Consider the following 25,093-nt stretch of genomic DNA (forward strand, 5'->3'; position numbering starts at 1 on the left):
AGGAAACAGACTGAGAAAGCAGAGAAAAAGTGTCTCCTGCAACCCATTCCCTTGGTGCTAGATGAACGAACGTCTCTCCACTTGCTCAGTTCTGAGAGATAAGTGTGTGTGAAAGCCGTCCTTCACCTAGCTTTTTGGGAACACAAAGTTTCTTTTCAGTTGCAAACTCCATTCCATACATATATATTTGGAGGTAGAAGCTCCAACTCGGTTTTACAGTGAAAACTGCAGGAACTTCAAACCGGCACTAGGAAACAGGCTGAGAATGCAGAGAAAAAGTGTCTCCTGCAACCCGTTCCCTTGGTGCTAGATGAACGAACGTCTCTCCACTTGCTCAGTTCTGAGAGATAAGTGTGTGTGAAAGCCGTCCTTCACCTAGCTTGTTGGGAACACAAAGTTTCTTTTCAGTTGCAAACTCCATTCCATACATATATATGGTGAGGTACAAGCTCACAGTCGGTTTTACAGTGAAAACTGCAGGAACTTCAAACCGGCACTAGGAAACAGACTGAGAAAGCAGAGAAAAAGTGTCTCCTGCAACCCGTTCCCTTGGTGCTAGATGAACGAACGTCTCTCCACTTGCTCAGTTCTGAAGAGATAAGTGTGTGTGAAAGCCGTCCTTCACCTAGCTTTTTGGGAACACAAAGTTTCTTTTCAGTTGCAAACTCCATTCCATACATATATATTTGGAAGTAGAAGATCCAACTCGGTTTTACAGTGAAAACTGCAGGAACTTCAAACCGGCACTAGGAAACAGACTGAGAAAGCAGAGAAAAAGTGTCTCCTGCAACCCGTTCCCTTGGTGCTAGATGAACGAACGTCTCTCCACTTGCTCAGTTCTGATAGATATGTGTGTGTGAAAGCCGTCCTTCACCTAGCTTTTTGGGAACACAAAGTTTCTTTTCAGTTGCAAACTCCATTCCATACATATATATTTGGAGGTAGAAGCTCCAACTCGGTTTTACAGTGAAAACTGCAGGAACTTCAAAACGGCACTAGGAAACAGACTGAGAAAGCAGAGAAAAAGTGTCTCCTGCAACCCGTTCCCTTGGTGCTAGATGAACGAACGTCTCTCCACTTGCTCAGTTCTGAGAGATAAGTGTGTGTGAAAGCCGTCCTTCACCTAGCTTTTTGGGATCACAAAGTTTCTTTTCAGTTGCAAAGTCCATTCCATACATATATATGGGGAGGTACTAGCTCCAACTCGGTTTTACAGTGAAAACTGCAGGAACTTCAAACCGGCACTAGGAAACAGACTGAGAAAGCAGAGAAAAAGTGTCTCCTGCAACCCGTTCCCTTGGTGCTAGATGAACGAACGTCTCTCCACTTGCTCAGTTCTGAGAGATAAGTGTGTGTGAAAGCCGTCCTTCACCAAGCTTTTTGGGAACACAAAGTTTCTTTTCAGTTGCAAACTCCATTCCATACATATATATTTGGAGGTAGAAGCTCCAACTCGGTTTTACAGTGAAAACTGCAGGAACTTCAAACCGGCACTAGGAAACAGACTGAGAAAGCAGAGAAAAAGTGTCTCCTGCAACCCGTTCCCTTGGTGCTAGATGAAAGAACGTCTCTCCACTTGCACAGTTCTGAGAGATAAGTGTGTGTGAAATCCGTCCTTCACCTATCTTTTTGGGAACACAAAGTTTCTTTTCAGTTGCAAACTCCATTCCATACATATATATTTGGAGGTAGAAGCTCCAACTCGGTTTTACAGTGAAAACTGCAGGAACTTCAAACCGGCACTAGGAAACAGACTGAGAAAGCAGAGAAAAAGTGTCTCCTGCAACCCGTTCCCTTGGTGCTAGATGAACGAACGTCTCTCCACTTGCTCAGTTCTGAGAGATAAGTGTGTGTGAAAGCCGTCCTTCACCTAGCTTTTTGGGAACACAAAGTTTCTTTTCAGTTGCAAACTCCATTCCATACATATATATTTGGAGGTAGAAGCTCCAACTCGGTTTTACAGTGAAAACTGCAGGAACTTCAAACCGGCACTAGGAAACAGACTGAGAAAGCAGAGAAAAAGTGTCTCCTGCAACCCGTTCCCTTGGTGCTAGATGAACGAACGTCTCTCCACTTGCACAGTTCTGAGAGATAAGTGTGTGTGAAATCCGTCCTTCACCTATCTTTTTGGGAACACAAAGTTTCTTTTCAGTTGCAAACTCCATTCCATACATATATATTTGGAGGTAGAAGCTCCAACTCGGTTTTACAGTGAAAACTGCAGGAACTTCAAACCGGCACTAGGAAACAGACTGAGAAAGCAGAGAAAAAGTGTCTCCTGCAACCCGTTCCCTTGGTGCTAGATGAACGAACGTCTCTCCACTTGCTCAGTTCTGAGAGATAAGTGTGTGTGAAAGCCATCCTTCACCTAGCTTTTTGGGAACACAAAGTTTCTTTTCAGTTGCAAACTCCATTCCATACATATATATTTGGAGGTAGAAGCTCCAACTCGGTTTTACAGTGAAAACTGCAGGAACTTCAAACCGGCACTAGGAAACAGACTGAGAAAGCAGAGAAAAAGTGTCTCCTGCAACCCGTTTCCTTGGTGCTAGATGAACGAACGTCTCTCCACTTGCTCAGTTCTGAGAGATAAGTGTGTGTGAAAGCCGTCCTTCACCTAGCTTGTTGGGAACACAAAGTTTCTTTTCAGTTGCAAACTCCATTCCATACATATATATGGGGAGGTACTAGCTCCAACTCGGTTTTACAGTGAAAACTGCAGGAACTTCAAACCGGCACTAGGAAACAGACTGAGAAAGCAGAGAAAAAGTGTCACCTGCAACCCGTTCCCTTGGTGCTAGATGAACGAACGTCTCTCCACTTGCTCAGTTCTGAGAGATAAGTGTGTGTGAAAGCCGCCCTTCACCTAGCTTGTTGGGAACACAACGTTTCTTTTCAGTTGCAAAGTCCATTCCATACATATATATGGGGAGGTACTAGCTCCAACTCGGTTTTAAAGTGAAAACTGCAGGAATTTCAAACCGGCACTAGGAAACAGACTGAGAAAGCAGAGAAAAAGTGTCTCCTGCAACCCGTTCCCTTGGTGCTAGATGAACGAACGTCTCTACACTTGCTCAGTTCTGAGAGATAAGTGTGTGTGAAAGCCGTCCTTCACCTAGCTTTTTGGGAACACAAAGTTTCTTTTCAGTTGCAAACTCCATTCCATACATATATATGGGGAGGTACTAGCTCCAACACGGTTTTACAGTGAAAACTGCAGGAACTTCAAACCGGCACTAGGAAACAGACTGAGAAAGCAGAGAAAAAGTGTCTCCTGCAAACCGTTCCCTTGGTGCTAGATGAACGAACGTCTCTCCACTTGCTCAGTTCTGAGAGATAAGTGTGTGTGAAAGCCGTCCTTCACCTAGCTTGTTGGGAACACAAAGTTTCTTTTCAGTTGCAAACTCCATTCCATACATATATATTTGGAGGTAGAAGATCCAACTCGGTTTTACAGTGAAAACTGCAGGAACTTCAAACCGGCACTAGGAAACAGACTGAGAAAGCAGAGAAAAAGTGTCTCCTGCAACCCGTTCCTTGGTGCTAGATGAACGAACGTCTCTCCACTTGCTCAGTTCTGAGAGATAAGTGTGTGTGAAAGCCGTCCTTCACCTAGCTTGTTGGGAACACAAAGTTTCTTTTCAGTTGCAAACTCCATTCCATACATATATATGGGGAGGTAAAAACTCCAACTCGGTTTTACAGTGAAAACTGCAGGAAATTCAAACCGGCACTAGGAAACAGACTGAGAAAGCAGAGAAAAAGTGTCTCCTGCAACCCGTTCCCTTGGTGCTAGATGAACGAACGTCTCTCCACTTGCTCAGTTCTGAGAGATAAGTTTGTGTGAAAGCCGTCCTTCACATAGCTTTTTGGGAACAGAAAGTTTCTTTTCAGTTGCAAACTCCATTCCATACATATATATTTGGAGGTAGAAGATCCAACTCGGTTTTACAGTGAAAACTGCAGGAACTTCAAACTGGCACTAGGAAACAGACTGAGAAAGCAGAGAAAAAGTGTCTCCTGCAACCCATTCCCTTGGTGCTAGATGAACGAACGTCTCTCCACTTGCTCAGTTCTGAGAGATAAGTGTGTGTGAAAGCCGTCCTTCACCTAGCTTGTTGGGAACACAAAGTTTCTTTTCAGTTGCAAACTCCATTCCATACATATATATTTGGAGGTAGAAGCTCCAACTCGGTTTTACAGTGAAAACTGCAGGAACTTCAAACCGGCACTAGGAAACAGGCTGAGAATGCAGAGAAAAAGTGTCTCCTGCAACCCGTTCCCTTGGTGCTAGATGAACGAACGTCTCTCCACTTGCTCAGTTCTGAGACATAAGTGTGTGTGAAAGCCGTCCTTCACATAGCTTTTTGGGAACACAAAGATTCTTTTCAGTTGCAAACTCCATTCCATACATATATATTTGGAGGAAGAAGCTCCAACTCGGTTTTACAGTGAAAACTGCAGGAACTTCAAACCGGCACTAGGAAACAGACTGAGAAAGCAGAGAAAAAGTGTCTCCTGCAACCCGTTCCCTTGGTGCTAGATGAACGAACGTCTCTCGACTTGCTAAGTTCTGAGAGATAAGTGTGTGTGAAAGCCGTCCTTCACCTAGCTTGTTGGGAACACAAAGTTTCTTTTCAGTTGCAAACTCCATTCCATACATATATATGGGGAGGTACTAGCTCCAACTCGGTTTTACAGTGAAAACTGCAGGAACTTCAAACCGGCACTAGGAAACAGACTGAGAAAGCAGAGAAAAAGTGTCTCCTGCAACCCGTTCCCTTGGTGCTAGATGAACGAACGTCTCTCCACTTGCTCAGTTCTGAGAGATAAGTGTGTGTGAAAGCCGTCCTTCACCTAGCTTGTTGGGAACACAAAGTTTCTTTTCAGTTGCAAACTCCATTCCATACATATATATGGGGAGGTACTAGCTCCAACTCGGTTTTACAGTGAAAACTGCAGGAAATTCAAACCGGCACTAGGAAACAGACTGAGAAAGCAGAGAAAAAGTGTCTCCTGCAACCCGTTCCCTTGGTGCTAGATGAACGAACGTCTCTCCACTTGCTCAGTTCTGAGACATAAGTGTGTGTGAAAGCCGTCCTTCACATAGCTTTTTGGGAACACAAAGATTCTTTTCAGTTGCAAACTCCATTCCATACATATATATTTGGAGGAAGAAGCTCCAACTCGGTTTTACAGTGAAAACTGCAGGAACTTCAAACCGGCACTAGGAAACAGACTGAGAAAGCAGAGAAAAAGTGTCTCCTGCAACCCGTTCCCTTGGTGCTAGATGAACGAACGTCTCTCGACTTGCTAAGTTCTGAGAGATAAGTGTGTGTGAAAGCCGTCCTTCACCTAGCTTGTTGGGAACACAAAGTTTCTTTTCAGTTGCAAACTCCATTCCATACATATATATGGGGAGGTACTAGCTCCAACTCGGTTTTACAGTGAAAACTGCAGGAACTTCAAACCGGCACTAGGAAACAGACTGAGAAAGCAGAGAAAAAGTGTCTCCTGCAACCCGTTCCCTTGGTGCTAGATGAACGAACGTCTCTCCACTTGCTCAGTTCTGAGACATAAGTGTGTGTGAAAGCCGTCCTTCACATAGCTTTTTGGGAACACAAAGATTCTTTTCAGTTGCAAACTCCATTCCATACATATATATTTGGAGGAAGAAGCTCCAACTCGGTTTTACAGTGAAAACTGCAGGAACTTCAAACCGGCACTAGGAAACAGACTGAGAAAGCAGAGAAAAAGTGTCTCCTGCAACCCGTTCCCTTGGTGCTAGATGAACGAACGTCTCTCGACTTGCTAAGTTCTGAGAGATAAGTGTGTGTGAAAGCCGTCCTTCACCTAGCTTGTTGGGAACACAAAGTTTCTTTTCAGTTGCAAACTCCATTCCATACATATATATGGGGAGGTACTAGCTCCAACTCGGTTTTACAGTGAAAACTGCAGGAACTTCAAACCGGCACTAGGAAACAGACTGAGAAAGCAGAGAAAAAGTGTCTCCTGCAACCCGTTCCCTTGGTGCTAGATGAACGAACGTCTCTCCACTTGCTCAGTTCTGAGAGATAAGTGTGTGTGAAAGCCGTCCTTCACCTAGCTTGTTGGGAACACAAAGTTTCTTTTCAGTTGCAAACTCCATTCCATACATATATATGGGGAGGTACTAGCTCCAACTCGGTTTTACAGTGAAAACTGCAGGAAATTCAAACCGGCACTAGGAAACAGACTGAGAAAGCAGAGAAAAAGTGTCTCCTGCAACCCGTTCCCTTGGTGCTAGATGAACGAACGTCTCTCGACTTGCTAAGTTCTGAGAGATAAGTGTGTGTGAAAGCCGTCCTTCACCTAGCTTGTTGGGAACACAAAGTTTCTTTTCAGTTGCAAACTCCATTCCATACATATATATGGGGAGGTACTAGCTCCAACTCGGTTTTACAGTGAAAACTGCAGGAACTTCAAACCGGCACTAGGAAACAGACTGAGAAAGCAGAGAAAAAGTGTCTCCTGCAACCCGTTCCCTTTTTGCTAGATGAACGAACGTCTCTCGACTTGCTAAGTTCTGAGAGATAAGTGTGTGTGAAAGCCGTCCTTCACCTAGCTTTTTGGGAACACAAAGTTTCTTTTCAGTTGCAAACTCCATTCCATACATATATATGGGGAGGTACTAGCTCCAACTCGGTTTTACAGTGAAAACTGCAGGAAATTCAAACCGGCACTAGGAAACAGACTGAGAAAGCAGAGAAAAAGTGTCTCCTGCAACCCGTTCCCTTGGTGCTAGATGAACGAACGTCTCTCCACTTGCTCAGTTCTGAGAGATAAGTGTGTGTGAAAGCCGTCCTTCACCTAGCTTGTTGGGAACACAAAGTTTCTTTTCAGTTGCAAACTCCATTCCATACATATATATGGGGAGGTAAAAACTCCAACTCGGTTTTACAGTGAAAACTGCAGGAACTTCAAACCGGCACTAGGAAACAGACTGAGAAAGCAGAGAAAAAGTGTCTCCTGCAACCCGTTCCCTTGGTGCTAGATGAACGAACGTCTCTCCACTTGCTCAGTTCTGAGACATAAGTATGTGTGAAAGCCGTCCTTCACCTAGCTTTTTGGGAACACAAAGATTCTTTTCAGTTGCAAACTCCATTCCATACATATATATTTGGAGGAAGAAACTCCAACTCGGTTTTACAGTGAAAACTGCAGGAACTTCAAACCGGCACTAGGAAACAGACTGAGAAAGCAGAGAAAAAGTGTCTCCTGCAACCCGTTCCCTTGGTGCTAGATGAACGAACGTCTCTCGACTTGCTAAGTTCTGAGAGATAAGTGTGTGTGAAAGCCGTCCTTCACCTAGCTTGTTGGGAACACAAAGTTTCTTTTCAGTTGCAAACTCCATTCCATACATATATATGGGGAGGTACTAGCTCCAACTCGGTTTTACAGTGAAAACTGCAGGAACTTCAAACCGGCACTAGGAAACAGACTGAGAAAGCAGAGAAAAAGTGTCTCCTGCAACCCGTTCCCTTGGTGCTAGATGAACGAACGTCTCTCCACTTGCTCAGTTCTGAGAGATAAGTGTGTGTGAAAGCCGTCTTTCACCTAGCTTGTTGGGAACACAAAGTTTCTTTTCAGTTGCAAACTCCATTCCATACATATATATGGGGAGGTACTAGCTCCAACTCGGTTTTACAGTGAAAACTGCAGGAAATTCAAACCGGCACTAGGAAACAGACTGAGAAAGCAGAGAAAAAGTGTCTCCTGCAACCCGTTCCCTTGGTGCTAGATGAACGAACGTCTCTCCACTTGCTCAGTTCTGAGAGATAAGTGTGTGTGAAAGCCGTCCTTCACCTAGCTTGTTGGGAACACAAAGTTTCTTTTCAGTTGCAAACTCCATTCCATACATATATATGGGGAGGTACTAGCTCCAACTCGGTTTTACAGTGAAAACTGCAGGAAATTCAAACCGGCACTAGGAAACAGACTGAGAAAGCAGAGAAAAAGTGTCTCCTGCAACCCGTTCCCTTGGTGCTAGATGAACGAACGTCTCTCGACTTGCTAAGTTCTGAGAGATAAGTGTGTGTGAAAGCCGTCCTTCACCTAGCTTGTTGGGAACACAAAGTTTCTTTTCAGTTGCAAACTCCATTCCATACATATATATGGGGAGGTACTAGCTCCAACTCGGTTTTACAGTGAAAACTGCAGGAACTTCAAACCGGCACTAGGAAACAGACTGAGAAAGCAGAGAAAAAGTGTCTCCTGCAACCCGTTCCCTTGGTGCTAGATGAACGAACGTCTCTCGACTTGCTAAGTTCTGAGAGATAAGTGTGTGTGAAAGCCGTCCTTCACCTAGCTTTTTGGGAACACAAAGTTTCTTTTCAGTTGCAAACTCCATTCCATACATATATATGGGGAGGTACTAGCTCCAACTCGGTTTTACAGTGAAAACTGCAGGAAATTCAAACCGGCACTAGGAAACAGACTGAGAAAGCAGAGAAAAAGTGTCTCCTGCAACCCGTTCCCTTGGTGCTAGATGAACGAACGTCTCTCCACTTGCTCAGTTCTGAGAGATAAGTGTGTGTGAAAGCCGTCCTTCACCTAGCTTGTTGGGAACACAAAGTTTCTTTTCAGTTGCAAACTCCATTCCATATATATATATGGGGAGGTAAAAACTCCAACTCGGTTTTACAGTGAAAACTGCAGGAAATTCAAACCGGCACTAGGAAACAGACTGAGAAAGCAGAGAAAAAGTGTCTCCTGCAAACCGTTCCCTTGGTGCTAGATGAACGAACGTCTCTCCACTTGCTCAGTTCTGAGAGATAAGTGTGTGTGAAAGCCGTCCTTCACCTAGCTTGTTGGGAACACAAAGTTTCTTTTCAGTTGCAAACTCCATTCCATACATATATATGGGGAGGTACAAGCTCCAACTCGGTTTTACAGTGAAAACTGCAGGAACTTCAAACCGGCACTAGGAAACAGACTGAGAAAGCAGAGAAAAAGTGTCTCCTGCAACCCGTTCCCTTGGTGCTAGATGAACGAACGTCTCTCCACTTGCTCAGTTCTGAGAGATAAGTGTGTGTGAAAGCCGTCCTTCACCTAGCTTTTTGGGAACACAAAGTTTCTTTTCAGTTGCAAACTCCATTACATACATATATATTTGGAGGTAGAAGCTCCAACTCGGTTTTACAGTGAAAACTGCAGGAACTTCAAACCGGCACTAGGAAACAGACTGAGAAAGCAGAGAAAAAGTGTCTCCTGCAACCCGTTCCCTTGGTGCTAGATGAACGAACGTCTCTCCACTTGCTCAGTTCTGAGACATAAGTGTGTGTGAAAGCCGTCCTTCACATAGCTTTTTGGGAACACAAAGATTCTTTTCAGTTGCAAACTCCATTCCATACATATATATTTGGAGGAAGAAGCTCCAACTCGGTTTTACAGTGAAAACTGCAGGAACTTCAAACCGGCACTAGGAAACAGACTGAGAAAGCAGAGAAAAAGTGTCTCCTGCAACCCGTTCCCTTGGTGCTAGATGAACGAACGTCTCTCGACTTGCTAAGTTCTGAGAGATAAGTGTGTGTGAAAGCCGTCCTTCACCTAGCTTGTTGGGAACACAAAGTTTCTTTTCAGTTGCAAACTCCATTCCATACATATATATGGGGAGGTACTAGCTCCAACTCGGTTTTACAGTGAAAACTGCAGGAACTTCAAACCGGCACTAGGAAACAGACTGAGAAAGCAGAGAAAAAGTGTCTCCAGCAACCCGTTCCCTTGGTGCTAGATGAACGAACGTCTCTCCACTTGCTCAGTTCTGAGAGATAAGTGTGTGTGAAAGCCGTCCTTCACCTAGCTTGTTGGGAACACAAAGTTTCTTTTCAGTTGCAAACTCCATTCCATACATATATATGGGGAGGTACTAGCTCCAACTCGGTTTTACAGTGAAAACTGCAGGAAATTCAAACCGGCACTAGGAAACAGACTGAGAAAGCAGAGAAAAAGTGTCTCCTGCAACCCGTTCCCTTGGTGCTAGATGAACGAACGTCTCTCCACTTGCTCAGTTCTGAGAGATAAGTGTGTGTGAAAGCCGTCCTTCACCTAGCTTGTTGGGAACACAAAGTTTCTTTTCAGTTGCAAACTCCATTCCATACATATATATGGGGAGGTACTAGCTCCAACTCGGTTTTACAGTGAAAACTGCAGGAAATTCAAACCGGCATTAGGAAACAGACTGAGAAAGCAGAGAAAAAGTGTCTCCTGCAACCCGTTCCCTTGGTGCTAGATGAACGAACGTCTCTCGACTTGCTAAGTTCTGAGAGATAAGTGTGTGTGAAAGCCGTCCTTCACCTAGCTTGTTGGGAACACAAAGTTTCTTTTCAGTTGCAAACTCCATTCCATACATATATATGGGGAGGTACTAGCTCCAACTCGGTTTTACAGTGAAAACTGCAGGAACTTCAAACCGGCACTAGGAAACAGACTGAGAAAGCAGAGAAAAAGTGTCTCCTGCAACCCGTTCCCTTGGTGCTAGATGAACGAACGTCTCTCCACTTGCTCAGTTCTGAGACATAAGTGTGTGTGAAAGCCGTCCTTCACATAGCTTTTTGGGAACACAAAGATTCTTTTCAGTTGCAAACTCCATTCCATACATATATATTTGGAGGAAGAAGCTCCAACTCGGTTTTACAGTGAAAACTGCAGGAACTTCAAACCGGCACTAGGAAACAGACTGAGAAAGCAGAGAAAAAGTGTCTCCTGCAACCCGTTCCCTTGGTGCTAGATGAACGAACGTCTCTCGACTTGCTAAGTTCTGAGAGATAAGTGTGTGTGAAAGCCGTCCTTCACCTAGCTTGTTGGGAACACAAAGTTTCTTTTCAGTTGCAAACTCCATTCCATACATATATATGGGGAGGTACTAGCTCCAACTCGGTTTTACAGTGAAAACTGCAGGAACTTCAAACCGGCACTAGGAAACAGACTGAGAAAGCAGAGAAAAAGTGTCTCCTGCAACCCGTTCCCTTGGTGCTAGATGAACGAACGTCTCTCCACTTGCTCAGTTCTGAGAGATAAGTGTGTGTGAAAGCCGTCCTTCACCTAGCTTGTTGGGAACACAAAGTTTCTTTTCAGTTGCAAACTCCATTCCATACATATATATGGGGAGGTACTAGCTCCAACTCGGTTTTACAGTGAAAACTGCAGGAAATTCAAACCGGCACTAGGAAACAGACTGAGAAAGCAGAGAAAAAGTGTCTCCTGCAACCCGTTCCCTTGGTGCTAGATGAACGAACGTCTCTCCACTTGCTCAGTTCTGAGAGATAAGTGTGTGTGAAAGCCGTCCTTCACCTAGCTTGTTGGGAACACAAAGTTTCTTTTCAGTTGCAAACTCCATTCCATACATATATATGGGGAGGTACTAGCTCCAACTCGGTTTTACAGTGAAAACTGCAGGAACTTCAAACCGGCACTAGGAAACAGACTGAGAAAGCAGAGAAAAAGTGTCTCCTGCAACCCGTTCCCTTGGTGCTAGATGAACGAACGTCTCTCGACTTGCTAAGTTCTGAGAGATAAGTGTGTGTGAAAGCCGTCCTTCACCTAGCTTGTTGGGAACACAAAGTTTCTTTTCAGTTGCAAACTCCATTCCATACATATATATGGGGAGGTACTAGCTCCAACTCGGTTTTACAGTGAAAACTGCAGGAACTTCAAACCGGCACTAGGAAACAGACTGAGAAAGCAGAGAAAAAGTGTCTCCTGCAACCCGTTCCCTTGGTGCTAGATGAACGAACGTCTCTCCACTTGCTCAGTTCTGAGAGATAAGTGTGTGTGAAAGCCGTCCTTCACCTAGCTTGTTGGGAACACAAAGTTTCTTTTCAGTTGCAAACTCCATTCCATACATATATATGGGGAGGTACTAGCTCCAACTCGGTTTTACAGTGAAAACTGCAGGAACTTCAAACCGGCACTAGGAAACAGACTGAGAAAGCAGAGAAAAAGTGTCTCCTGCAACCCGTTCCCTTGGTGCTAGATGAACGAACGTCTCTCCACTTGCTCAGTTCTGAGAGATAAGTGTGTGTGAAAGCCGTCCTTCACCTAGCTTGTTGGGAACACAAAGTTTCTTTTCAGTTGCAAACTCCATTCCATACATATATATGGGGAGGTACTAGCTCCAACTCGGTTTTACAGTGAAAACTGCAGGAAATTCAAACCGGCACTAGGAAACAGACTGAGAAAGCAGAGAAAAAGTGTCTCCTGCAACCCGTTCCCTTGGTGCTAGATGAACGAACGTCTCTCCACTTGCTCAGTTCTGAGAGATAAGTGTGTGTGAAAGCCGTCCTTCACCTAGCTTGTTGGGAACACAAAGTTTCTTTTCAGTTGCAAACTCCATTCCATACATATATATGGGGAGGTACTAGCTCCAACTCGGTTTTACAGTGAAAACTGCAGGAAATTCAAACCGGCACTAGGAAACAGACTGAGAAAGCAGAGAAAAAGTGTCTCCTGCAACCCGTTCCCTTGGTGCTAGGTGAACGAACGTCTCTCCACTTGCTCAGTTCTGAGAGATAAGTGTGTGTGAAAGCCGTCCTTCACCTAGCTTGTTGGGAACACAAAGTTTCTTTTCAGTTGCAAACTCCATTCCATACATATATATGGGGAGGTACTAGCTCCAACTCGGTTTTACAGTGAAAACTGCAGGAAATTCAAACCGGCACTAGGAAACAGACTGAGAAAGCAGAGAAAAAGTGTCTCCTGCAACCCGTTCCCTTGGTGCTAGATGAACGAACGTCTCTCGACTTGCTAAGTTCTGAGAGATAAGTGTGTGTGAAAGCCGTCCTTCACCTAGCTTGTTGGGAACACAAAGTTTCTTTTCAGTTGCAAACTCCATTCCATACATATATATGGGGAGGTACTAGCTCCAACTCGGTTTTACAGTGAAAACTGCAGGAACTTCAAACCGGCACTAGGAAACAGACTGAGAAAGCAGAGAAAAAGTGTCTCCTGCAACCCGTTCCCTTGGTGCTAGATGAACGAACGTCTCTCCACTTGCTCAGTTCTGAGACATAAGTGTGTGTGAAAGCCGTCCTTCACATAGCTTTTTGGGAACACAAAGATTCTTTTCAGTTGCAAACTCCATTCCATACATATATATTTGGAGGAAGAAGCTCCAACTCGGTTTTACAGTGAAAACTGCAGGAACTTCAAACCGGCACTAGGAAACAGACTGAGAAAGCAGAGAAAAAGTGTCTCCTGCAACCCGTTCCCTTGGTGCTAGATGAACGAACGTCTCTCGACTTGCTAAGTTCTGAGAGATAAGTGTGTGTGAAAGCCGTCCTTCACCTAGCTTGTTGGGAACACAAAGTTTCTTTTCAGTTGCAAACTCCATTCCATACATATATATGGGGAGGTACTAGCTCCAACTCGGTTTTACAGTGAAAACTGCAGGAACTTCAAACCGGCACTAGGAAACAGACTGAGAAAGCAGAGAAAAAGTGTCTCCTGCAACCCGTTCCCTTGGTGCTAGATGAACGAACGTCTCTCCACTTGCTCAGTTCTGAGAGAAAAGTGTGTGTGAAAGCCGTCCTTCACCTAGCTTGTTGGGAACACAAAGTTTCTTTTCAGTTGCAAACTCCATTCCATACATATATATGGGGAGGTACTAGCTCCAACTCGGTTTTACAGTGAAAACTGCAGGAAATTCAAACCGGCACTAGGAAACAGACTGAGAAAGCAGAGAAAAAGTGTCTCCTGCAACCCGTTCCCTTGGTGCTAGATGAACGAACGTCTCTCCACTTGCTCAGTTCTGAGAGATAAGTGTGTGTGAAAGCCGTCCTTCACCTAGCTTGTTGGGAACACAAAGTTTCTTTTCAGTTGCAAACTCCATTCCATACATATATATGGGTAGGTACTAGCTCCAACTCGGTTTTACAGTGAAAACTGCAGGAAATTCAAACCGGCACTAGGAAACAGACTGAGAAAGCAGAGAAAAAGTGTCTCCTGCAACCCGTTCCCTTGGTGCTAGATGAACGAACGTCTCTACACTTGCTCAGTTCTGAGAGATAAGTGTGTGTGAAAGCCGTCCTTCACCTAGCTTTTTGGGAACACAAAGTTTCTTTTCAGTTGCAAACTCCATTCCATACATATATATGGGGAGGTACTAGCTCCAACACGGTTTTACAGTGAAAACTGCAGGAACTTCAAACCGGCACTAGGAAACAGACTGAGAAAGCAGAGAAAAAGTGTCTCCTGCAAACCGTTCCCTTGGTGCTAGATGAACGAACGTCTCTCCACTTGCTCAGTTCTGAGAGATAAGTGTGTGTGAAAGCCGTCCTTCACCTAGCTTGTTGGGAACACAAAGTTTCTTTTCAGTTGCAAACTCCATTCCATACATATATATGGGGAGGTACTAGCTCCAACTCGGTTTTACAGTGAAAACTGCAGGAACTTCAAACCGGCACTAGGAAACAGACTGAGAAAGCAGAGAAAAAGTGTCTCCTGCAACCCGTTCCCTTGGTGCTAGATGAACGAACGTCTCTCCACTTGCTCAGTTCTGAGAGATAAGTGTGTGTGAAAGCCGTCCTTCACCTAGCTTGTTGGGAACACAAAGTTTCTTTTCAGTTGCAAACTCCATTCCATACATATATATGGGGAGGTAAAAACTCCAACTCGGTTTTACAGTGAAAACTGCAGGAAATTCAAACCGGCACTAGGAAACAGACTGAGAAAGCAGAGAAAAAGTGTCTCCTGCAACCCGTTCCCTTGGTGCTAGATGAACGAACGTCTCTCGACTTGCTAAGTTCTGAGAGATAAGTGTGTGTGAAAGCCGTCCTTCACCTAGCTTGTTGGGAACACAAAGTTTCTTTTCAGTTGCAAACTCCATTCCATACATATATATGGGGAGGTACAAGCTCCAACTCGGTTTTACAGTGAAAACTGCAGGAACTTCAAACCGGCACTAGGAAACAGACTGAGAAAGCAGAGAAAAAGTGTCTCCTGCAACCCGTTCCCTTGGTGCTAGATGAACGAACGTCTCTCCACTTGCTCAGTTCTGAGAGATAAGTGTGTGTGAAAGCCGTCCTTCACCTAGCTTGTTGGGAACACAAAGTTTCTTTTCAGTTGCAAACTCCATTCCATACATATATATGGGGAGGTACTAGCTCCAACTCGGTTTTACAGTGAAAACTGCAGGAAATTCAAACCGGCACTAGGAAACAGACTGAGAAAGCAGAGAAAAAGTGTCTCCTGCAACCCGTTCCCTTGGTGCTAGATGAACGAACGTCTCTCCACTTGCTCAGTTCTGAGAGATAAGTGTGTGTGAAAGCCGTCCTTCACCTAGCTTGTTGGGAACACAAAGTTTCTTTTCAGTTGCAAACTCCATTCCATACATATATATGGGGAGGTACAAGCTCCAACTCGGTTTTACAGTGAAAACTGCAGGAACTTCAAACCGGCACTAGGAAACAGACTGAGAAAGCAGAGAAAAAGTGTCTCCTGCAACCCGTTCCCTTGGTGCTAGATGAACGAACGTCTCTCCACTTGCTCAGTTCTGAGAGATATGTGTGTGTGAAAGCCGTCCTTCACCTAGCTTTTTGGGAACACAAAGTTTCTTTTCAGTTGCAAACTCCATTACATACATATATATTTGGAGGTAGAAGCTCCAACTCGGTTTTACAGTGAAAACTGCAGGAACTTCAAACCGGCACTAGGAAACAGACTGAGAAAGCAGAGAAAAAGTGTCTCCTGCAACCCGTTCCCTTGGTGCTAGATGAACGAACATCTCTCCACTTGCTCAGTTCTGAGACATAAGTGTGTGTGAAAGCCGTCCTTCACCTAGCTTGTTGGGAACACAAAGTTTCTTTTCAGTTGCAAACTCCATTCCATACATATATATGGGGAGGTACTAGCTCCAACTCGGTTTTACAGTGAAAACTGCAGGAACTTCATACCGGCACTAGGAAACAGACTGAGAAAGCAGAGAAAAAGTGTCTCCCGCAACCCGTTCCCTTGGTGCTAGATGAACGAACGTCTCTCCACTTGCTCAGTTCTGAGAGATAAGTGTGTGTGAAAGCCGTCCTTCACATAGATTTTTGGGAACACAAAGTTTCTTTTCAGTTGCAAACTCCATTCCATACATATATATTTGGAGGTAGAAGATCCAACTCGGTTTTACAGTGAAAACTGCAGGAACTTCAAACTGGCACTAGGAAACAGACTGAGAAAGCAGAGAAAAAGTGTCTCCTGCAACCCGTTCCCTTGGTGCTAGATGAACGAACGTCTCTCCACTTGCTCAGTTCTGAGAGATAAGTGTGTGTGAAAGCCGTCCTTCACCTAGGTTTTTGGGAACACAAAGTTTCTTTTCAGTTGCAAACTCCATTCCATACATATATATTTGGAGGTAGAAGCTCCAACTCGGTTTTACAGTGAAAACTGCAGGAACTTCAAACCGGCACTAGGAAACAGACTGAGAATGCAGAGAAAAAGTGTCTCCTGCAACCCGTTCCCTTGGTACTAGATGAACGAACGTCTCTCCACTTGCTCAGTTCTGAGAGATAAGTGTGTGTGAAAGCCGTCCTTCACCTAGCTTGTTGGGAACACAAAGTTTCTTTTCAGTTGCAAACTCCATTCCATACATATATATGGGGAGGTACTAGCTCCAACTCGGTTTTACAGTGAAAACTGCAGGAACTTCAAACCGGCACTAGGAAACAGACTGAGAAAGCAGAGAAAAAGTGTCTCCTGCAACCCGTTCCTTTGGTGCTAGATGAACGAACGTCTCTCCACTTGCTGAGTTCTGAGAGATAAGTGTGTGTGAAAGCCGTCCTTCACCTAGCTTGTTGGGAACACAAAGTTTCTTTTCAGTTGCAAATTCCATTCCATACATATATATGGGGAGGTACTAACTCCAAATCGGTTTTACAGTGAAAACTGCAGGAACTTCAAACCGGCACTAGGAAACAGACTGAGAAAGCAGAGAAAAAGTGTCTCCTGCAACCCGTTCCCTTGGTGCTAGATGAACGAACGTCTCTCCACTTGCTCAGTTCTGAGAGATATGTGTGTGTGAAAGCCGTCCTTCACTTAGCTTTTTGGGAACACAAAGTTTCTTTTCAGTTGCAAACTCCATTCCATACATATATATTTGGAGGTAGAAGCTCCAACTCGGTTTTACAGTGAAAACTGCAGGAACTTCAAACCGGCACTAGGAAACAGACTGAGAAAGCAGAGAAAAAGTGTCTCCTGCAACCCGTTCCCTTGGTGCTAGATGAACGAACGTCTCTCCACTTGCTCAGTTCTGAGAGATAAGTGTGTGTGAAAGCCGTCCTTCACCTAGCTTGTTGGGAACACAAAGTTTCTTTTCAGTTGCAAACTCCATTCCATACATATATATGGGGAGGTACTAGCTCCAACTCGGTTTTACAGTGAAAACTGCAGGAACTTCATACCGGCACTAGGAAACAGACTGAGAAAGCAGAGAAAATGTGTCTCCCGCAACCCGTTCCCTTGGTGCTAGATGAACGAACGTCTCTCCACTTGCTCAGTTCTGAGAGATAAGTGTGTGTGAAAGCCGTCCTTCACATAGATTTTTGGGAACACAAAGTTTCTTTTCAGTTGCAAACTCCATTCCATACATATATATTTGGAGGTAGAAAATCCAACTCGGTTTTACAGTGAAAACTGCAGGAACTTCAAACTGGTACTAGGAAACAGACTGAGAAAGCAGAGAAAAAGTGTCTCCTGCAACCCGTTCCCTTGGTGCTAGATGAACGAACGTCTCTCCACTTGCTCAGTTCTGAGACATAAGTGTGTGTGAAAGCCGTCCTTCACATAGCTTTTTGGGAACACATAGATTCTTTTCAGTTTCAAACTCCATTCCATACATATATATTTGGAGGAAGAAGCTCCAACTCGGTTTTACAGTGAAAACTGCAGGAACTTCAAACCGGCACTAGGAAACAGACTGAGAAAGCAGAGAAAAAGTGTCTCCTGCAACCCGTTCCCTTGGTGCTAGATGAACGAACGTCTCTCGACTTGCTCAATTCTGAGAGATAAGTGTGTGTGAAAGCCGTCCTTCACCTAGCTTGTTGGGAACACAAAGTTTCTTTTCAGTTGCAAACTCCATTCCATACATATATATGGGGAGGTACTAGCTCCAACTCGGTTTTACAGTGAAAACTGCAGGAACTTCAAACCGGCACTAGGAAACAGACTGAGAAAGCAGAGAAAAAGTGTCTCCTGCAACCCGTTCCCTTGGTGCTAGATGAACGAACGTCTCTCCACTTGCTCAGTTCTGAGAGATAAGTGTGTGTGAAAGCCGTCCTTCACCTAGATTGTTGGGAACACAAAGTTTCTTTTCAGTTGCAAACTCCATTCCATACATATATATGGGGAGGTACAAGCTCCAACTCGGTTTGACAGTGAAAACTGCAGGAACTTCAAACCGGCACTAGGAAACAGACTGAGAAAGCAGAGAAAAAGTGTCTCCTGCAACCCGTTCCCTTGGTGCTAGATGAACGAAAGTCTCTCCACTTGCTCAGTTCTGAGAGATAAGTGTGTGTGAAAGCCGTCCTTCACCTAGCTTGTTGGGAACACAAAGATTCTTTTCAGTTGCAAACTCCATTCCATACATATATATGGGGAGGTACTAGCTCCAACTCGGTTTTACAGTGAAAACTGCAGGAACTTCAAACCGGCACTAGGAAACAGACTGAGAAAGCAGAGAAAAAGTGTCTCCTGCAACCCGTTCCCTTGGTGCTAGATGAACGAACGTCTCTCCACTTGCTCAGTTCTGAGAGATATGTGTGTGTGAAAGCCGTCCTTCACTTAGGTTTTTGGGAACACAAAGTTTCTTTTCAGTTGCAAACTCCATTCCATACATATATATGTGGAGGTAGAAGCTCCAACTCGGTTTTACAGTGAAAACTGCAGGAACTTCAAACCGGCACTAGGAAACAGACTGAGAAAGCAGAGAAAAAGTGTCTCCTGCAACCCGTTCCCTTGGTGCTAGATGAACGAACGTCTCTCCACTTGCTCAGTTCTGAGAGATAAGTGTGTGTGAAAGCCGTCCTTCACCTAGCTTGTTGGGAACACAAAGTTTCTTTTCAGTTGCAAACTCCATTCCATACATATATATGGGGAGGTACTAGCTCCAACTCGGTTTTACAGTGAAAACTGCAGGAACTTCAAACCGGCACTAGGAAACAGACTGAGAAAGCAGAGAAAAAGTGTCTCCTGCAACCCGTTCCCTTGGTGCTAGATGAACGAACGTCTCTCCACTTGCTCAGTTCTGAGAGATAAGTGTGTGTGAAAGCCGTCCTTCACCTAGCTTGTTGGGAACACAAAGTTTCTTTTCAGTTGCAAAGTCCATTCCATACATATATGTGGGGAGGTACTAGCTCCAACTCGGTTTTACAGTGAAAACTGCAGGAACTTCAAACCGGCACTAGGAAACAGACTGAGAAAGCAGAGAAAAAGTGTCTCCTGCAACCCGTTCCCTTGGTGCTAGATGAACGAACGTCTCTCCACTTGCTCAGTTCTGAGAGATAAGTGTGTGTGAAAGCCGTCCTTCACCTAGCTTTTTGGGAACACAAAGTTTCTTTTCAGTTGCAAACTCCATTCCATACATATATATTTGGAGGTAGAAGCTCCAACTCGGTTTGACAGTGAAAACTGCAGGAACTTAAAACCGGCACTAGGAAACAGACTGAGAAAGCAGAGAAAAAGTGTCTCCCGCAACCCGTTCCCTTGGTGCTAGATGAACGAACGTCTCTCCACTTGCTCAGATCTGAGAGATAAGTGTGTGTGAAAGCCGTCCTTCACCTAGCTTGTTGGGAACACAAAGTTTCTTTTAAGTTGCAAACTCCATTCCATACATATATATTTGGAGGTAGAAGCTCCAACTCGGTTTTACAGTGAAAACTGCAGGAACTTCAAACCGGCACTAGGAAACAGACTGAGAAAGCAGAGAAAAAGTGTCCCCTGCAACCCGTTCCCTTGGTGCTAGATGAACGAACGTCTCTCCACTTGCTCAGTTCTGAGAGATAAGTGTGTGTGAAAGCCGTTCTTCACCTAGCTTGTTGGGAACACAAAGTTTCTTTTCAGTTGCAAACTCCATTCCATACATATATATGGGGAGGTACTAGCTCCAACTCGGTTTTACAGTGAAAACTGCAGGAACTTCAAACCGGCACTAGGAAACAGACTGAGAAAGCAGAGAAAAAGTGTCTCCTGCAACCCGTTCCCTTGGTGCTAGATGAACGAACGTCTCTCAACTTGCTCAGTTCTGAGAGATAAGTGTGTGTGAAAGCCGTCCTTCACCTAGCTTGTTGGGAACACAAAGTTTCTTTTCAGTTGCAAACTCCATTCCATACATATATATGGGGAGGTACTAGCTCCAACTCGGTTTTAAAGTGAAAACTGCAGGAACTTCAAACCGGCACTAGGAAACAGACTGAGAAAGCAGAGAAAAAGTGTCTCCTGCAACCCGTTCCCTTGGTGCTAGATGAACGAACGTCTCTCGACTTGCTCAGTTCTGAGAGATAAGTGTGTGTGAAAGCCGTACTTCACCTAGCTTGTTGGGAACACAAAGTTTCTTTTCAGTTGCAAACTCCATTCCATACATATATATGGGGAGGTACTAGCTCCAACTCGGTTTTACAGTGAAAACTGCAGGAAATTCAAACCGGTACTAGGAAACAGACTGAGAAAGCAGAGAAAAAGTGTCTCCTGCAACCCGTTCCCTTGGTGCTAGATGAACGAACGTCTCTCCACTTCCTCAGTTCTGAGAGATATGTGTGTGTGAAAGCCGTCCTTCACTTAGCTTTTTGGGAACACAAAGTTTCTTTTCAGTTGCAAACTCCATTCCATACATATATATTTGGAGGTAGAAGCTCCAACTCGGTTATACAGTGAAAACTGCAGGAACTTCAAACCGGCACTAGGAAACAGACTGAGAAAGCAGAGAAAAAGTGTCTCCTGCAACCCGTTCCCTTGGTGCTAGATGAACGAACGTCTCTCCACTTGCTCAGTTCTGAGAGATAAGTGTGTGTGAAAGCCGTCCTTCACCTAGCTTTTTGGGAACACAAAGTTTCTTTTCAGTTGCAAACTCCATTCCATACATATATATTTGGAGGTAGAAGCTCCAACTCGGTTTTACAGTGAAAACTGCAGGAACTTCAAACCGGCACTAGGAAACAGACTGAGAAAGCAGAGAAAAAGTGTCTCCTGCAACCCGTTCCCTTGGTGCTAGATGAACGAACGTCTCTCCACTTGCTCAGTTCTGAGACATAAGTGTGTGTGAAAGCCGTCCTTCACCTAGCTTGTTGGGAACACAAAGTTTCTTTTCAGTTGCAAATTCCATTCCATACATATATATGGGGAGGTACTAACTCCAACTCGGTTTTACAGTGAAAACTGCAGGAACTTCAAACCGGCACTAGGAAACAGACTGAGAAAGCAGAGAAAAAGTGTCTCCTGCAACCCGTTCCCTTGGTGCTAGATGAACGAACGTCTCTCCACTTGCTCAGTTCTGAGACATAAGTGTGTGTGAAAGCCGTCCTTCACATAGCTTTTTGGGAACACAAAGATTCTTTTCAGTTGCAAACTCCATTCCATACATATATATTTGGAGGAAGAAGCTCCAACTCGGTTTTACAGTGAAAACTGCAGGAACTTCAAACCGGCACTAGGAAACAGACTGAGAAAGCAGAGAAATAGTGTCTCCTGCAACCCGTTCCCTTGGTGCTAGATGAACGAACGTCTCTCGACTTGCTCAGTTCTGAGAGATAAGTGTGTGTGAAAGCCGTCCTTCACCTAGCTTGTTGGGAACACAAAGTTTCTTTTCAGTTGCAAACTCCATTCCATACATATATATGGGGAGGTACTAGCTCCAACTCGGTTTTACAGTGAAAACTGCAGGAACTTCAAACCGGCACTAGGAAACAGACTGAGAAAGCAGAGAAAAAGTGTCTCCTGCAACCCGTTCCCTTGGTGCTAGATGAACGAACGTCTCTCCACTTGCTCAGTTCTGAGAGATAAGTGTGTGTGAAAGCCGTCCTTCACCTAGCTTGTTGGGAACACAAAGTTTCTTTTCAGTTGCAAACTCCATTCCATACATATATATGGGGAGGTACTAGCTCCAACTCGGTTTTAAAGTGAAAACTGCAGGAACTTCAAACCGGCACTAGGAAACAGACTGAGAAAGCAGAGAAAAAGTGTCTCCTGCAACCCGTTCCCTTGGTGCTAGATGAACGAACGTCTCTCGACTTGCTCAGTTCTGAGAGATAAGTGTGTGTGAAAGCCGTCCTTCACCTAGCTTGTTGGGAACACAAAGTTTCTTTTCAGTTGCAAACTCCATTCCATACATATATATGGGGAGGTACTAGCTCCAACTCGGTTTTACAGTGAAAACTGCAGGAAATTCAAACCGGTACTAGGAAACAGACTGAGAAAGCAGAGAAAAAGTGTCTCCTGCAACCCGTTCCCTTGGTGCTAGATGAACGAACGTCTCTCCACTTGCTCAGTTCTGAGAGATATGTGTGTGTGAAAGCCGTCCTTCACTTAGCTTTTTGGGAACACAAAGTTTCTTTTCAGTTGCAAACTCCATTCCATACATATATATTTGGAGGTAGAAGCTCCAACTCGGTTATACAGTGAAAACTGCAGGAACTTCAAACTGGCACTAGGAAACAGACTGAGAAAGCAGAGAAAAAGTGTCTCCTGCAACCCGTTCCCTTGGTGCTAGATGAACGAACGTCTCTCCACTTGCTCAGTTCTGAGAGATAAGTGTGTGTGAAAGCCGTCCTTCACCTAGCTTTTTGGGAACACAAAGTTTCTTTTCAGTTGCAAACTCCATTCCATACATATATATTTGGAGGTAGAAGCTCCAACTCGGTTTTACAGTGAAAACTGCAGGAACTTCAAACCGGCACTAGGAAACAGACTGAGAAAGCAGAGAAAAAGTGTCTCCTGCAACCCGTTCCCTTGGTGCTAGATGAACGAACGTCTCTCCACTTGCTCAGTTCTGAGACATAAGTGTGTGTGAAAGCCGTCCTTCACCTAGCTTGTTGGGAACACAAAGTTTCTTTTCAGTTGCAAATTCCATTCCATACATATATATGGGGAGGTACAAACTCCAACTCGGTTTTACAGTGAAAACTGCAGGAACTTCAAACCGGCACTAGGAAACAGACTGAGAAAGCAGAGAAAAAGTGTCTCCTGCAACCCGTTCCCTTGGTGCTAGATGAACGAACGTCTCTCCACTTGCTCAGTTCTGAGACATAAGTGTGTGTGAAAGCCGTCCTTCACATAGCTTTTTGGGAACACAAAGATTCTTTTCAGTTGCAAACTCCATTCCATACATATATAATTGGAGGAAGAAGCTCCAACTCGGTTTTACAGTGAAAACTGCAGGAACTTCAAACCGGCACTAGGAAACAGACTGAGAAAGCAGAGAAATAGTGTCTCCTGCAACCCGTTCCCTTGGTGCTAGATGAACGAACGTCTCTCGACTTGCTCAGTTCTGAGAGATAAGTGTGTGTGAAAGCCGTCCTTCACCTAGCTTGTTGGGAACACAAAGTTTCTTTTCAGTTGCAAACTCCATTCCATACATATATATTTGGAGGTAGAAGCTCCAACTCGGTTTTACAGTGAAAACTGCAGGAACTTCAAACCGGCACTAGGAAACAGACTGAGAAAGCAGAGAAAAAGTGTCTCCTGCAACCCGTTCCCTTGGTGCTAGATGAACGAACGTCTCTCCACTTGCTCAGTTCTGAGAGATAAGTGTGTGTGAAAGCCGTCCTTCACCTAGCTTGTTGGGAACACAAAGTTTCTTTTCAGTTGCAAACTCCATTCCATACATATATATGGGGAGGTACTAGCTCCAACTCGGTTTTACAGTGAAAACTGCAGGAACTTCAAACCGGCACTAGGAAACAGACTGAGAAAGCAGAGAAAAAGTGTCTCCTGCAACCCGTTCCCTTGGTGCTAGATGAACGAACGTCTCTCCACTTGCTCAGTTCTGAGAGATAAGTGTGTGTGAAAGCCGTCCTTCACCTAGCTTGTTGGGAACACAAAGTTTCTTTTCAGTTGCAAACTCCATTCCATACATATATATGGGGAGGTACAAGCTCCAACTCGGTTTTACAGTGAAAACTGCAGGAACTTCAAACCGGCACTAGGAAACAGACTGAGAAAGCAGAGAAAAAGTGTCTCCTGCAACCCGTTCCCTTGGTGCTAGATGAACGAACGTCTCTCGACTTGCTCAGTTCTGAGAGATAAGTGTGTGTGAAAGCCGTCCTTCACCTAGCTTGTTGGGAACACAAAGTTTCTTTTCAGTTGCAAACTCCATTCCATACATATATATGGGGAGGTACTAGCTCCAACTCGGTTTTACAGTGAAAACTGCAGGAAATTCAAACCGGTACTAGGAAACAGACTGAGAAAGCAGAGAAAAAGTGTCTCCTGCAACCCGTTCCCTTGGTGCTAGATGAACGAACGTCTCTCCACTTCCTCAGTTCTGAGAGATATGTGTGTGTGAAAGCCGTCCTTCACTTAGCTTTTTGGGAACACAAAGTTTCTTTTCAGTTGCAAACTCCATTCCATACATATATATTTGGAGGTAGAAGCTCCAACTCGTTTATACAGTGAAAACTGCAGGAACTTCAAACTGGCACTAGGAAACAGACTGAGAAAGCAGAGAAAAAGTGTCTCCTGCAACCCGTTCCCTTGGTGCTAGATGAACGAACGTCTCTCCACTTGCTCAGTTCTGAGAGATAAGTGTGTGTGAAAGCCGTCCTTCACCTAGCTTTTTGGGAACACAAAGTTTCTTTTCAGTTGCAAACTCCATTCCATACATATATATTTGGAGGTAGAAGCTCCAACTCGGTTTTACAGTGAAAACTGCAGGAACTTCAAACCGGCACTAGGAAACAGACTGAGAAAGCAGAGAAAAAGTGTCTCCTGCAACCCGTTCCCTTGGTGCTAGATGAACGAACGTCTCTCCACTTGCTCAGTTCTGAGACATAAGTGTGTGTGAAAGCCGTCCTTCACCTAGCTTGTTGGGAACACAAAGTTTCTTTTCAGTTGCAAATTCCATTCCATACATATATATGGGGAG

Source organism: Camelus dromedarius, unplaced genomic scaffold (assembly GCF_036321535.1).
Source record: "Camelus dromedarius isolate mCamDro1 unplaced genomic scaffold, mCamDro1.pat HAP1_SCAFFOLD_31, whole genome shotgun sequence".
NCBI classification, from domain to species: domain Eukaryota; kingdom Metazoa; phylum Chordata; class Mammalia; order Artiodactyla; family Camelidae; genus Camelus; species Camelus dromedarius.